Source organism: Callorhinus ursinus, unplaced genomic scaffold, assembly GCF_003265705.2.
Source record: "Callorhinus ursinus isolate GAN/ISIS: 27379988/994484 unplaced genomic scaffold, GSC_fseal_2.0 scaffold10, whole genome shotgun sequence".
In the NCBI taxonomy this organism is placed as follows: domain Eukaryota; kingdom Metazoa; phylum Chordata; class Mammalia; order Carnivora; family Otariidae; genus Callorhinus; species Callorhinus ursinus.
Genome location: NW_027397072.1, coordinates 42,555,394 through 42,571,912, shown reverse-complemented (window position 1 = coordinate 42,571,912; position 16,519 = coordinate 42,555,394). Strand labels below are relative to the sequence as shown.

Here is a 16,519-nt window from a genome sequence, read left to right as displayed (position 1 = left end):
CTTGTAAATAGATAGTTATACAGAGTAAAATCTCCAATTTTAAAACTTTTCCCATTTAAATCTAGTTGAGCATTTTTGTATTGATCCTGTAGTGAAAGTTTTATTGTCCCCTGGAAAGTGTATTTTGGAAGTATTTAAGACCAATTATGATGAGTGAGCCCATGGTGGGACAATCAGTCAGTAATTCTAGGTATTCAGAAGGTAAATGAGGACATTAGGTATCTAGGAAAAATTAAGAACATGCTTCAAGGAAACAGAGTAACAGGTAAAGTATGGGGAAGAAAGATATGGTTGACTTATTTAGATCTTGGCAAGTTGGTGATAAATAACTCTACAGATACAGCTAATTAGAATAGCAAGAGTTTAAATTGAAGATCCTGAGGATCTATCTAGTAAACTATTATGAAAGAAGGAAGAATAAAGGAAAATTTTTGTTCATTGATATTAAAATCCAAAGTCAAATATCTATAGTATTCTCATTTAGAAATCTCCTATTTAATTGGAAATGGATAATAAGATTCATAAGTAAAGAACATTTTAATGGAGATTAATGCATTTATTTCCTTGAATGCAATTCAGCATCAAATTTAGCCATTCAGAAGCTATATTAACCATAATGATCCTAAGTATACATATCAATATACCATCCATTGAAGGCATGATTTTTTTTTCAGGAATTTCAAACAAACAATAATCAAGAGGGGGAAAAATATTTATTATGCTGAGTATTTTCTGTTTCCTCCTTACGTTTGTTGAGAGGACACTACATATAGGCTACATCAACAGTATCTTTATCTATCCTTCTGTTCTACAAAGAATGGGGAACAATTTTTGCAGAGTTTGAATGATTGGGAAGAGAGGTGAGGGGAATCGTGATTTCAAGTTTCCTGAGAGGTACAGACTGGGAAACTGCACTCACAATGTGGAAACTATCAGTATCTATTAGCAGGGAGTATAAAATTGTGTTAGCTAAAAATATTATTTATTACAAATAAGTGCTATATGATGATGTGTCAATTAAAGGATACTTGTGCCCCATTCCTATAAATTGATATCAGTGACTGAGTGCTGTGGTTATAGTATTATAGAATATACATTTGACTGCAATCATATACATGACTTAGAGATGATGAGTAAGTTTGATATCAATATAAACACACACTTAAAATGGAAATGCAGTGTTTTATTTAAGCCAAGCCAAAAACACAAATCTCACACAATCAATTTAATTGAATGCTATCCCAGGCTTCTTGTGGTCTAATCTGTCTTCCATTCAACATAGAATTCCCTTCTTTAATATCTTTGGTAAATTACTTTTCTTATTCATTTAAGATATTTAATTTATAAATAAATGGTTATTTCTTAAACTGTGGAAATCTATCAGCAGATTTCATTGATAAAAGTCTTCCTCTTAAGGAAATTAAATTCAGTACTATGAAATGCCCACATAATGATCCTAAACTTTGGCTGTCTGTAGCCACATGGTACAAATGTACATGACAGCAGGCCACTATATATAAGTAGGTATTATTTGAATACCCATGTTTTAGTTAGCTCAAGCTGCTATCACAAGTCCATGTACCATGGACACATGGTTTAAACAACACTTATTTATTATAGTTCCGGAGACTGGAAGCCCAAGATCAGGGTACTATCTATAGTTTCTGGTGAGACTCTTCCTGTCTTGTAGACTTCCCCTTTCTATCTGTGTGCTAACATGGCTCTTACTCTTTTTAAAAGGGCACTAATCCCATTATGAGAGCCCCACCTTCTGACCTTATCTAACCATAATCGCTTCCAAAGTTCCCATCTCCAAATGCCATCAAATTAGAGGTTAGGGCTTCAACATGTGAATTTAAAGGAGACATGAACTTTCAATCCATAGCAATCTAAAGTGAGTTTAATTCATACTTCTTTTTGTTCAAATGTTATGGTTTTAAATAGCATTGTCATTGTATTTATGAACTCAGAAAACCACATTGGTTTGTCAGCATGACTCTAAAAATGCCATGCTTACAATTTAACTAGGTTTTCAGTGCTTAAACCTTTTTTTTACAGCAATTAAATTATTGCTTCTGAAAATCTGAGCATCATATTGCATTGCTTTTATGATGTTTACATATTTCTTTTTGGTTTATTTTAACTTGTGGCCAAAATGAAATTCCCCAGATGTTGTTCAACTGCTGCCAAATTAGTTTAGTTTAGTTTTTCTAAGTCAAGTAATTTATTGAGAAGAACAGCAAAGACTAAAAGAGCTACTTATTTCTATTTATTCTTTAAATGATCCTGGCTTGCCCATGTAATTTTGCATTGAGAATTCAATTAAAACCCTAGCAGATGTCTTTCCAGTGCCTCTGGAATTTATCTCTGCCACCTCCTGCTTACCTGCTCTGTCCCATTTCTTTCTTTCTTTATTTTTTCATTTTTTTCCACTGACTTAAGTATAACACCCACCCCCAATTTATCTTAAATTCTTAAAGAGTCAGAATACTCCTGTGACTAATCCATGTATGTTTGATTTTCAATCTTCTTGGTAGACTAGTTTACTTAGATAACAGATTTTCTCCCCCACAGCCAGCAGAACCATGTAATTTCATTCCACTTGATTTTGATCATTTCAAAACACTTGAGAATGAAAGACAGTACTATGGATGATTACTCCAGGGCAACAGGCCTGAACTGGAACTGTCACTCATAAACTGGTTGGTGTGGCTATACACCAGAAGCCCAATCCTCACTTTATGACTTAAACAAACGACAGGTTTGTTTCTAGATTTTTCTGCTTAGACACATTTTTGTTATCAAGAAAATAATATTATTAATAATAATACTCATTCTTGAGATGAGAGCAAAATATGCTTACTCCTAATAGGAACCTACTGACTTCTGTGAAACAATATTTGATCCTTACGAATATTTACTTCTGTGTTTTGCCTATGGGAAAATCCACCTTCTAGAATGGTTAGTCTAATTCTGCCTGTAATTTTTTTAATCAAATCAGGTAAGTAGTGTTTAGAGGAACATTTAAAGCTAAATAGAATTTATACTCAATCCTTAGTCTGATTCCAGGACCTTCCTTTTTTCACATTAATTGGCATTTGATAATATATGTGTTTAATATAAGCTTTGGTTTATCAAGATTCCTTTACTTCTCAGGTTACTCTTACAGGTTTATTCCTGTAAGATGTACCTCTTCCCCATTTTTCATTTTCTTAATGGTTTATATAAGTATTCTTCTATGGTGAAAAAAATTAAGAAACAGTATTTTAGGGCAAGTATAATGTCATTCCTATACTACCAGAGGTAACAGAGCCAACAACATTACATGGTAGGTAAGACAGGGGACATTAAAATTATTTTTTTAGATGACCCTAACTACTTAACACCCTTTTCCATTAATATCTATTTGTCATTCCAGCAGTTTGGAGTCAATGCTACTATAAGCAATAGATAATATTATATAAGCTCCTCCAATATAGGTATATTGTCTATAATGTATGCATTCACAGCAGTTATATGAAATGAAGTAGTAGTAACACTACCCAGACAGAACAGCCAAGTTCCTTGCTCTCAGACCCCAGGAGAGTACTTGTTTCCCAATGATAATACCTGATAGAAATGGGGCTTCTTTCAAAAAGCTTAATTTCCCCATCTTTAGGGGTAGTATTTTCATATCTTCCTCACAACTTAAGCATACGATATAGCAACAGCAAAGTTAGGAGGTAAATATATTTTTATTTTTAATTATTTTTAAAGCTTTTTGTTTTGTTTTGTTTTCAATAATCTCTACACCCAATGTGGGGCTCAAACTCACAAGCCAGAAATCAAAAGTTGCATGCTCTTCCAGCTGAACCTGCCAGGCACCCCATGGAGGTAAGTATATTTTCAGAAATGGTTGACAGAATTAGACTGAACTGTAATGACTACAAACTTAATGATACTGCTTAATTCTGAATACTGAAATATTAAATAAGCTCCATTTTATTATTTAAGAAAGTGATTTAAACCATTTTCATTTAACCAAAAGAAGTAGAACTTTGAAGATATTAGGATTATTTGCCCTATTATTAAATAAGACATGCTTTAATTCCTCTGTATACTCTCCCATTTCAAATAATTCAAAAACATAAAAATAAAACACATACAGAAAGCAAAAACTTTAATTGAGCTCTCATTATACCTGCCAAAAATAAAAAGGCACAGTTTAGAAGAATCAGAAGGAAAAAACAAACTCTGAGTGTTTATAACTAATTACTTCCGTCGCGGACTAGGTGCTTGTCTTAGAATACAATTTCTACTAGTATTTCACTTGCAATTCAAAATCTACTAAGCCATTTGGTGAAAATCAAGGTTCTTTGTTGTTTTTATTTATCATTCTTTTATTTATTTATTTATTTATTTATTTATTTACTTATTTATTTATTTTTAAGTAGGCTCCAACTTGGGGCTTGGACTCATGCCCCTGAAATCAAGACTCAGATGCTTAACTGACTGAGCCACTCAGCCATCTACTCTTTATAAAGTAGATAAATGCTAGAGATCTATAGTGCTCTCTATTCTACTGCTTCTAACATCAGCATTATGGTGTTATAATCATTGAGGAGCCAGTGAACACTCATCTCAAATAACAGCCTCCTTTTACTGAAGATACACGACAGAGGTATGCAGAAGATGTATAAAAATGTAAGCTAAGCACTGTTAAATTTTAGATGGTCTTGGTTTCAAATATGGGAGGGTAAAGGAGATAAATTTGAGATGGACATATGGATCACCCATTTTTTTCTAAGGTAGTTGAGCATTACTAATTGTGGTCCAACTAAGCCTGGATGCTAACAGACATGTTCTCTGAGAGGCAGCATATTAGACCAGACATCTTCAATACAATAGCTTTAGATCAGTGCTTTATAAATGAAATATGAGTTACACAAGTGAACCACATATTTATTTTTAAATTTTGTAGTGGCCACATTAAAAAGTAAAAAGAGGGGCACCTGGCTGGCACAGTCGGTTAAGTGTCTGACTCTTGATTTCCTCTTGGGTCTTGATCTCCAGGTTATGAGCCCCGACTCAAGTTCCATGCTCAGCGTGGAGTCTGATGGAGATTCTCCCCCCTCTCCCTTTGCCCCTCCCACTCATGCTCTTTCTCTCTCTCTCAAATAAAGAAATAAATCTAAAAGAAAAAGAAAAAGAAAAAGAAACGTGGTTAATTTTAAGAACATATTTTATTTTACCTAATATATGCCAAATGATATAATTTCAATACAAAATTAATGTATAGTTTATTAATGGAATGTGTTACATTTTTTTCCATGTAAGTTTTTGAAATTCAGTGTGTATTTCAAAGAGCACATTTCAATAGATGCATTTCAGGTGTTCACAGCCACATGTGACTGGTGACTACAGTGCTTGATGACTCAAGTCTGGAACTAGCTTAAGGCCTGACAGTATATCTAAGCCCAGCTGCTGCTACATGAGAAATTAAAGAATAATGGGTGAGTGAAAGAAGTGTTTTTCATCTTATACAGGTGCATAGCCCCTATCACTTCAGTAAATGGAAGGGTGATAATGGAAAAGAATTATAAGAAAAAATAATTGACTGCTTTATCACTAATTCCAGTGAGTGTGAGAAAAGGAAAAAGGTGGTGGTGGTGATACTGGTAGCAGGGAGAGATGGTTAGGTATCTACTCATGAGATGGTAGAACCTGACTCTTTCACTTTTGCAATAAGGTGAAAGCTATACTCCTGAGTGATTTTTGTTTTTAACTGTTATTTCCTTCAGCAATCTATATTGAATTCCAGCTCCTTTTCTCTTTTGGGCTAGTACTATTTTAGGACACTCATATTTCTGCACATCTTGCAACCAGGGACAATGACCACCTTTTTCTTTTTTTTACTTTTATTTATTTTTATTTTTTTATTATGTTAATCACCATACATTACATCATTAGTTTTTGATGTAGTGTTCCATGATTCATTGTTTGTGCATAACACCCCGTGCTCCACGCAGAATGTGCCCTCTTTAATACCCATCACCAGGCTAACCCATCCCCCCACCCACCACCTTTTTTTTTTTTTAGGACTCTATTTTTAGGAATGCTTACAGAGCAAACCACCTTAGAAGATAGGAAAAAATGTTTCCTTCTGGGGCGCCTGGGTGGCCTAGTCAGTTAAGCAGCTGACTCTTGATTTTGGCTCAGGTCATGATCTGAGTCCTGGGTCCAGCCCCGAGTCTGGCTCTGTGCTCAGCACAACCTTTGCATCCACGAGCACCACTTGCCATTCTTTGTATGTTCCTGTGTGATTTGGGACAAGGAGAATAAATGCAGTCATGAAAATTATCCTTCTGTTTTTGCTGTATTAAAGTCTTTTGTTTTCCACCACTATTCATGAAACTAACCGTGTAACTTGCTAACTTACAAGTATGGTACAATTTCAGACCCTTGGTATTTCTTGACACCATTGACCATTTTCTTTACCAATGTTTTCCATTCTGAAAATGGCAGGAAAGTTGAATAAAGAGTTTTCTATGTAGAAACTGTTAAAGTGTTTAATTCAACTAATGGGCAATTAGTCAACAAAATATTCACTTAGGTTCTACTGCATTCTTAGCCTTTTTTAAGCACTATGGACAAATGAAAATAATGTCTGTGTAAAATATGATATAATATGTGATATAATATGGCATAGTATATGATATATTGAAGGCCTAGTCTCCTTAGATTATCCAAGAAGATAATTTAATTACAAAATTAATATGCATATTTTTGAAGAAAACTTAGCAGATAAATAATGGATACTAGGGCAAATTAGAAAGGCAAAGTACCTCCTCAAATTCAGTAAATGTAGAAGGAAATCTTCCATTGAAACTTAAGATTTGACAAGATCCCTAAGGGAAAAAAATAGAAAAGGGTAAAGGAAAGGTTAGAGCTACATACACAAGAGAAAGTCTGGAAAAAAATCATGAAAGTGAAAATTATAATATAGAGGTAGGGAAAACAATCCATATTGAGGAGCAAGAGCAGATGAAGATAGAACAAATGAGAACAGATAACAAGAGGCCTTTAATCTCAGTCTGAGTATTTTTTTTGCCCTATAGTTAATAAAGGAGTCATTGGAACCTTTACAAAATTATAAGTAAATATAGTTTTAGGAAACTGAACCTGAGCTAGCCCATAATAAAGCAGTGCGACGTTTTAATATCCTAGAATGCCTGGTAATCTTAAGGCTAACATATATGATATTTTTGTAATATTGGTTAATGGATATGTTAATAGTTACTGAATTATTTTCACACAATAAAAGCCACTATTGTGCTCTATTAATTTATGGTTGACAATGTATTTCTAAAACCCATTGATAGACTCCTTAAAATAACCAAAAAAGAAGGCCAAGTTAGAGGTTACAGAGGAGAGAGCTTTTAGCTCAATGCAGTGCATGATTAAATCGTTGCCTAGTAAATTTGTGTATGAATGGTGTGATGTTTTTATAGTCTCATAAGTTTCAATGTGTCAATTCAGAAGATGAAAGAATAGAGTAAAAATAGTAAAAAAAAAAAAAAGAAAGAAAGAAAAGAAAATTAATGAAAATGTGGATTAACTGTAGCTCTGTTTGCTTTTGCAAGTAACTTGTGTATTTTTAACAGCCTGTTCTAGAACAATGTTGTTTCTTTGTCTTTAATTCTCAAAATGGAGTCTAAAGATTATGATTGAATTTCAGTTATGGAAGAGGAAATAGAAGGTTTTCAGGCCCAATGTCACTTCCTAAGTGGAGCATTTGATGATACTTAAAGGGTAGACCTAAAGGTAATGCCCTTTTCCATTTTTCCATTTCACTAAGTCTGAATATCTAAGGGGTTATATTTATCACTTTATAGGCTTATATGAAATGAGTATAAGTATTTTATCTCATGCTATCTTTATCAATACAACTTCATTTTTAAATAAAAACATAGAGTATACCATTTATGACTGTCTTCAACATGACATAAATTGAATGGCATAGGTACCCCACAAGAAACAGATGAGAAAGATGAGTGTAGATTCATATTGAAAATTACATTTGTAAATGATGCAACCAGGAGCAAAAAATAAACTATGCTATATTGTGATCTCTGTAACACAGTAGCTAATTATTATTGGACTAAAAACAACAATTAGGATATTTTGCATTTTTTGCATACCCACCTACCTCTGTGATAATTGCCAATGAAGGAATTAAATGGTTCGCTAAGTACTGAATTCAGCATCTCAATACCACAGAGAACAATTCTTGCTAATTGAAATGTGATTCATTGACTGCTTGGCAATACAAAGATATTCTTTCTTTTCCTATAACAAATGTATACTGGTGAATGTGCCTAAATGTTACACTTCTTTCACTAAAGAATTATCAAAGAATTAACATTGAACTATTTTAAATTCTTTCTACACTTGTAGGTGAATTAAGTATATAATTATAGGTGTGCGTGTGTGTGATACATGCATATGTACATGTATAATGTGTATGTCAATGTCTACTCATACCTATATATAAATATTTGAATACATACATATTTACATAATTGTGTGCATATATGTGCCCACGTACATATTTATTAACTTATGGATAATGGATAAAATCAAAGGAGTAAGAATATATAGGAAATAAGACAAACTTGATCTCATTTCCACTATGGTGGCCACCCTACTGGCCATAAACAGCAAGCTGACACCTGCTCTGGGTCTTACACCTCAGGGGCCCCCATCCTGTGGAGTGCCTTTTATGAAATATGCTAAGTACCACACTGGTACCTGGACCTGTCTGGTTTGTAGAGATATCCTCTGCATAACAAGGTGTAGATCCTGGTCTCCAGGAGCACCTTTTTCAAAATTTTCTAGACCTTTCTCAGGTGGCTGGGAACAGTACAGAACAGTGGTGCCATTTGGGCAGGGCAATCTGAGCCTAGATCTGGACCCATGTGATGTTAAGTCTCTGTTTCCTCATTTCAGACTACTCTACAACCCTCTATTCCATGTCTGTAGTAAACCGTATGCCTCAAGAAGCATTGGGTTTATGCCTATGTGGTCTTCCTAGGTGGGTGACTTGGTGAGCTGATCACATCCACTGCCGGGAATGATATCATTCCTGGGATCAGAGGGCTGCCAGGATAGTGCAATGATGCCAGCTTTCATTGACTCTGTGATAGGAAGCTGGGCAGGGATTTAATCCAACCATGTGTCGAGGGACACGTGAGTGGCTCAGTCGGTTATGTGTCTGACTCTTGATTTCAGCTCAGGTTATGATCTCAGAGTCGTGAGATGAAGCCCCAAGTCAGGCTCTACACTGGGCATAGAGCCTGCTTAAGATTCTCTCTCCCTCTTCCCTCCCCCCCGACTCCATGCTCACGTTCTTTCTCTCTCTAAAAAAAAAAAAAAAAATTCCATCTATGTGTCCATGGGCCATTTTCTGGTCACCTATGTTCTCCCTGAAGCAAAAGTTGGATTTCTTCATTGGTCAGCTATACATAGTGGAGTAGTAATTTCACAGTGGCCATATTTAGCAGATATAGCAAAGTGATAGCAAAATAGTTTTGTTTGTTTATTTCTTTGTTTTTGTTTGTTTGTTTTTTAGGACTTTCTTAGAATTGTGTGTGAAAATGTATTTGTTTAGGGCCAGAGAGGGCAAAGAGAGACCAATTTCTGAAAAGAAGCCCAGTTCTATAAGGACATAGAAATTAAATATAAGTATCAACTTAGTTTTTAGTCCTAGATTAATGTGGTCAGAGATATATGAATTATATAATTTAGAGCAAGGGGCAAGACAAAGGTCTAAGAAACAAAGGAAGGTGGCTGGCTGATAATGGGGTGATCTTATTTAATATATAACAACCCACAGGATGGTAAAATAAGAAAGTAGAAGAAACTAACATTTAAAAATAACATTTTTTAAAGATTTTATGTATTTATGTATGTATGTATGTATGTATGTATTTATTTATTTATTTATTTATTTAAGGGAGAGACTGAGAGAGAACATGAGCAGGGCAGAGGGAGAGGGACAAGCAGACTCCCTGCTGAGCAGGGAACCCGATGTGGGACTCCATCCCAGGACCCTGGGATCATGACCTGGGCCGAAGGCAGACACTTAACCAACTGAGCCACCCAGGAGCCCCTACAGGTAACCTTTGAAAGAGGAACTCAGGGGCGCCTGGGTGGCTTAGTTGTTAAGCATCTGCCTTCAGCTCAGGTCATGATCCTAGGGTCCTGGGATCGAGCCCCGCATTGGGCTCCCTGCTCTACATGAAGCCTGCTTCTCCCTCTTCTACTCCCCCTGCTTGTGTTCCCTCTCTTGCTGTGTCTCTCTTTGTCAAATAAATAAATAAAATCTTAAAAAAAAAAAGAGGAACTCAGTTTAATACCACTGATTCTAGTTATTTTCCTGTTAGACTCTGTCAACACCTTAAGGATATAGTGAAGATTTGTTTCCCCATATATGTGTTTTGGGGGAAATATTTGAAATGGCAGCCAGGACCTATACCTTTTGATCTGCACCCAAATCTAATTTTATGAGACACCCAATCTAAAGGCATCCCTTATCCCATCTCCATGTGCTTCTTATAAAGCTTAACCAGTGGATCTTGGTGAAATGAAAAAGAGCAGCATTCTTCCAATTTCCTTAATGCTCTTTACTCAGGTTATTATTATTTTTTTTTACCAAAACAAAAGGTTTCTTTGAAAGATATGTATGAATCATTAAAATCTTGAAATGATAAGGCAGGTAATGGACAGACAGAAAAGCAACTGTCTTTCTGCAGACTCTTCCTGGGTCTTTCAAGAACTTATCATCTGATTTCCCTCTGTAGGGTATCTTCTGGAGTGATGATTTTTCCCCCACCAGCCCACATGTGCTTTATGAAAAATCTCTCCATGCTCCTCCACACAGGCCTTTATTTTCAGCCCCGCACCTGGGGAGCAGGAGGCAAAGGGAACACTTACATAACTAAATTCCCCAGATGTACAGTTAGTGTTAGTCAATTAGACTGCCTCTTACTGGGGCTAATCCACTGCCATTTGAACAAGCAGTTACAGAATTGCCCTTGTGCATAGAGATGGGTAAGAGTGACTTCGATGACCTGACTCGTTTTCCAGTGAGAAGCTTAAGAAAATACCCAACATTTCTACTCTGGCTTCCAACCCCATAGCTGGTTGATATAATAGGGTCAACTGCCTTGTTTAGATTTCTTTTCTGGAATGAACTTATTTGCTAAGAATTCAATAGGCCACAATCTGTCTCCTCTGATTTTATTCAGCCAAAAAGAAGAAAATGAAGAAAGTGTTTTTAAACAGATGGCAAAATAAGAGATGTTGATCTTAGAGACTGAATATAGATTCTGTGACCTCATAAGAGCTCGGTAACAAACATGATATAATGTAGCATAAAGGACATTTTTAAAAAGAAGTATAATTTCCCACAAATGTGTAAAGGTAGGTTTATCGACATAGATCTTTATAGGGTTATAGAGAAATTTATTTTGTTGTTCTCATTTTACATTAGAGTTACCCCAAAGGGAGGTCTCTCTCTCTCTCTCTCTCTGTCACGCACACACTGCACACACCACACACTCACACACACACTCACATACATACAAATCTCCAAGTATGGAAATTGCTCACAAATGAGTAGTGCAGAGGGAGGATACCATCCTCTTCTACAACTTTTCTAAACTTAAAACCTGCATTTTTAATCTCAAGGGCATTTGCCTCATTCTTTTCTCACTTCAAACAAGCACAACCTGCATTCACTATTCCCATTCCTGAAATGTGCTTACCACAGTTCGTCTCTGTGTCTGTCTCCTTCCCTACCTTTCTCCCTTCCTCCATATCTCCCCTTTGATCTAGTATTAAAGTCTAACAAATACTGAATTTTATTCAACTCTGTCATTTCTTTAGCCCCTGGCTTAAATCAGACTTTTGTTTCCTGCCTATCCTTCCTACTAAGTGACTTTCTTAGTAGCCTCCTTTTGCTGCTAATTCATTAATTTATCCTAAATATTCTTATTGGAAAACACTCAGAAGAACAAAAACAAACATCTTCCAGCCTAGCCCATAGAAATGATCTTAGTCAGTCTTACAGCAGAGTTGCTGTTACAGATTAAGGTCCAGAACAGCAATTCTGGGATAAAATTTTGTTTCAGTGATATAGGAATGGTATATTCTATATCTACCCCCTGTCTTGTTCTCTTGAGATCCTTGCTCATGTAATTCAGTCTCCATGTTGTGAGAATGCCCAAGAGAAGCCATAGGCAGATATTCCATTTGGCCTCCTTAGCCAGTATCAACCATCAGACCAGTGAGTGAGGAGATGACTCCAGCCTTGGCCAGTCTCTGACAACAACCATATTAGAGACCCCAGGAAGCCCCCAGAATGATGAGAAATAATAATAGTGACAATAACAAAAATCATAATAACTGATATTATTTTACACTTGTAAGTTAATTTACTTAAGCGTCTATATATAATATCTATACATTGCATCAAACTTGTTAATTACGTTCAGATTTTCTGTTTCCTTCCTTACCTCCCCTCTTCCTTCCCAAACATCTCTTGTTGTACCATACATTCTGTAACACTGTCAGAGTTTAGCCTTCCGGATTGTGAGTGAGTTCCTGAGGACATTTCCAAGGAGGAAGTGGAAACTAGCAAAGCCTCTTCTACATAGAAGAGGACACGTACTAGTCCTCTGTGTGAATTGGAGGGTTACCATGTAATAAATACATATACCTATACAGCTTTCTCACAACTGCATGAGTTCAGAGAAGTTTTTCATCAGATTATCTTAATCATCTTTTCTTTCAATAATGAAGCGTCAATCGAGGCAGATGTTTCTGACAGGCTTTTCAAAGGAAGTAGAGAATGACTCAGACAATTTCCACAAGGTGGAAGAAAACTAAGGTTAAGTAGAGCAAGGACGACAGGCCAATATGTTAATCTCCAACAAATCTTATTCTTGATCTCTTTCTCTCTGTGTCTCTGTCTCTGTCTCTCTTTCTCAGTTGAAAAGCCAGTCTAAGCTATTAATACCAGTAAATACATCAATTAGGATGGAAATTTATCAGGACCAACATGCTGGTTAAATATCCTTTTAGGTTAATATAATGTATTTTATAGGAATGAATCAGTTGATAATCTGTTTCTAGTTCTACAATATTTACTCAAGAAATACTAAAGAAATACTATATCATTCAGATTTGGAAGAATCAAGTGCACTGTCTTTTGATGTTAAGCAATAGTGCTGAGTGTTGGAAACACCAAGATCATCCTAAAAGATTTATAAACAAGGGTTTAAGTAAGAGGTTTTAAATCTAGTCCCAGCAATGTCGTGTGTTAATTGGTTTCCTCATTGCTCTGGCATATACTTGTCATGCTACAGTGTTGGATCTATTTTCATTTAAATACAGATGTGAAATGACCTAAGAGTATATTTATGTGCCTAGTTTGCTGTCATACACTAGAACAGAATTAAAAATGGTTACAAAGAACTTAGGGTGAAATTGATTATGACTAATTTCAAGGTGACTCAGGTTTTCCAACTTGTATATAGGTTTTATTTGTGGCACTCAAGGTCCTCTATAATCTAGCTCCACTCCAGCTTCCAAAATATACCCACCATTATTTAAGACCTACCTCCCATACCTGTGCATGTGAACAAACCACCTCTCCACCCCACCCCCCTTTTGTTCAGTCCTTCTTGTGGCCTCCTTTGCTCATGCCATTCTTCCTTTCAGGAAGGGTTTTTGTTTTTCATGGTTTTTCCTTCTTTGCTTTTTTTTTTCCTTACTCCATTAGATTAAAATCTACCCAGATTTAAAGGCACAGGTTCAGTGATCTTACTAGAGTTGATTTATGATAATATTTCCCATGAGAATCCCACTCTGCTCATCACTTGTTTCTCTAAACACTTGTAATGTGTGCCAATCTTTAAGCAGGCATATGAATTGTACAGTATTTTCACTGCTCCACTGGGGTTTTGTGTTCTATACTGACATTTATATGTTCCTTAATTTTATTAGTCTCGCCACTCTATGCATATTATGTAAGCTTAGCTTAAGGAGCACTGTTAAAATATCTCCTCTACTATTTAGAAGAGTACTAAGTGTACAAGAGTGAAAGTAACTGTTTATTCTCAATTGCCATCTAAATATCTTTCTAATAAAACTTAATTCTTCATACTGTCTAAGGAAAATATCTGTCATCTGATTTGGGACATTAGCCCTAATGCAGAATAAGGAGAAGCTAGTGGAAGCAAAGAAAGAAGAATCAGAGGAGTCTGATGATGACATGAGCTTTGGTCTTTTTGATTAAACCTTTTCTGTAACTGTTCAACAAAAAGCTGAACTCTTTAAAAAAGACTAATTTTAAAGAAGTTTGAGGGTATTCTGAACATTTTGGGATGTTTTCTGTGGTGGGAAAGAAAATGCAATTATTTTCTCTAGGAATAAATCAGTGGTAATTTCCAGGGGCCCAAGTTTACATGCACGTGTTTGTGTGGGTGTGTGTGTGTGTGTGGGGGGTGTGTATCTATCTATCTATATATACACATTTTTTAAAATAAACTTTAAAAAATTTTAGAGTAGTTTTAGATTTATGTAAAAGTTACAAATATTATACAAAAAGTTCCTGTATACCTCACACCTAGATCTCCTTATTATTAACATCTTACTTCACTATGGTACATTTGTCATAGTTAATGAACCCATATTGACACATTATTATTAACTACAGTTTATACTGTAATAGATTTCCTTAGATTTCACATGCCTTCTTTCTGTTTCAGAATCTAACTCCAAAATAATGCATTACATTTAGTTGTTCATGTTCCTTAGGCTTCTCTGGGCTGTTACATTTTCTCAGACTTCCTTGTTTTTGTTAACATTGACAGTTTTAAAGAATATTGGCCAGGTGTTTTGTAGGCTGCTCCTCTCATGGCATTTGTCTAATGTTTTTCTCATGGTTAGACAGGATTTATAGGTTTGGGAAGCAAGGCCATAGGCGGTAAATGCCATTTTCATCAGATCATTTCAAGAGTACATGCTATCAATACAACTTTTCACTGTTGATGTTGACTTTGGTCACCTGGCTGAAGTAGTGTTTGTAAGTTTTTACCACTGCAAAGTTATTCTTCCTTGCCCCCCCCAACTTTTCATACTGTGCCCTTTGAAAGGAAGCCACTATGTGCAGTCCATACTTGCAGGGTATCGACATAAATTATTTGAAATTCTTCTGCACAGGGAATTTGTCCCTTGTCCCTATTTATTTATTGATCCTATCATGTATTTATATATATCAGTAATGGCTTGTGGATATTTATGTTATATTTTGGGCTGTAATCCAATATTATGGTTTTTTTTTTTTCCTGGGTTCTTTGTTCTTTTTCTAATTTTCACTTTGGTCATTGGGAGATCTTCCTGTTTCCCCCTGTATCTTTCTGCCATACTTCATCGTTTGGTTTTTTTGAGTACTTCTTTACTTTCCAGCACTACAAGAAGGTTCAGACTCATCCTGAATATTCTCTTACTTAGCCCTAGAATCAGCCATTTCTCCAAGAAGTGTCCAATTTTAAGCTCTTCAAAATTTTATAATGACTAAGTATATGTACCAATTTATCCCACTTCTGAAAGGAATTATTTTTTTGAGAGTCTAGACCCTCTAAATCCCCCAGTCCTCCATTAACTATTACTCTTGTTGCAATTTAGAATAATAAAAAAACTGTGAATTTTTTTTTCCCAACATGAAAAAATATTTTTAACAGTACATTGTAATTTCCTACAATGTTATGTCAACAGCAACCTAATTTCCTTTCCATGCTTACCAAGATTCTATTCAAATGAATCAACCTCATTTCACCTTATGATAGGATACAATGAGAACATTAGTTGTTTAAAATTCAAAGATAAATGTAAAGTCACAATTTATGCAAATGTACAAATCTCCCTCATATGAACAATTTGTGTATTATCAAAGTATTTGTCAGACCTGTCAACTACTAGGAGAAATGTGTTAGAGGTGAATGACTCCTTTCTCCCCACCACTAGAAAGGAAAAGCAAGGAAAAGCAAGGAAAAGCAAGGGCACTAAAGGTCTAGGATTGAACTAGAATTCCTGAAGTATTTCAGACTTGGCCGTCTTCTCTTCTGGAAGGAAATATTAAAAGGAAAGAGTCATTCTAATCCTATTATACCTTTCAGAAATTGAAACCTAGTGCTCTAAATAATCTAATTGGAAGGTGACTTGATAATACCTTCTATTCTTAACATAATAATTGCAAATGGAGTGGCTTCACTTCATTTATCTGAAGTATGCCAAAACTGAGACTAAAGGAAAGAGACTTCATTCCTGAGTAAAGATATGAGAGAGGTAGAGTCACAAAGACTACAGGATAAAGCACATAATGAGTCAACTCACATGCAGTTCAGTACCAACCAGGTCTATATTCTCGCCGCTCTATATTGATAACAAATTTCTCATTTTTAAAAATATTATT

The 16,519-nt window shown here is 35.4% G+C and overlaps 1 long non-coding RNA gene across 2 annotated transcripts in view; it reads right to left on the bottom strand.

Annotated features, from left to right (window-relative positions):
* LOC141373507 (uncharacterized) overlaps nucleotides 1-16,519 on the bottom strand; it is a 69,230-nt gene that overhangs the window by 23,410 nt on the left and 29,301 nt on the right. The window contains exon 3 of one of the 2 annotated variants that reach the window (XR_012379572.1): nucleotides 6,825-6,887. The exons of the other annotated variant lie outside the window; for it this stretch is intronic. This is a non-coding gene — a long non-coding RNA (uncharacterized lncRNA). The remainder of the gene's footprint in view (nucleotides 1-6,824; nucleotides 6,888-16,519) is intronic. 2 annotated transcript variants of the gene reach the window in all.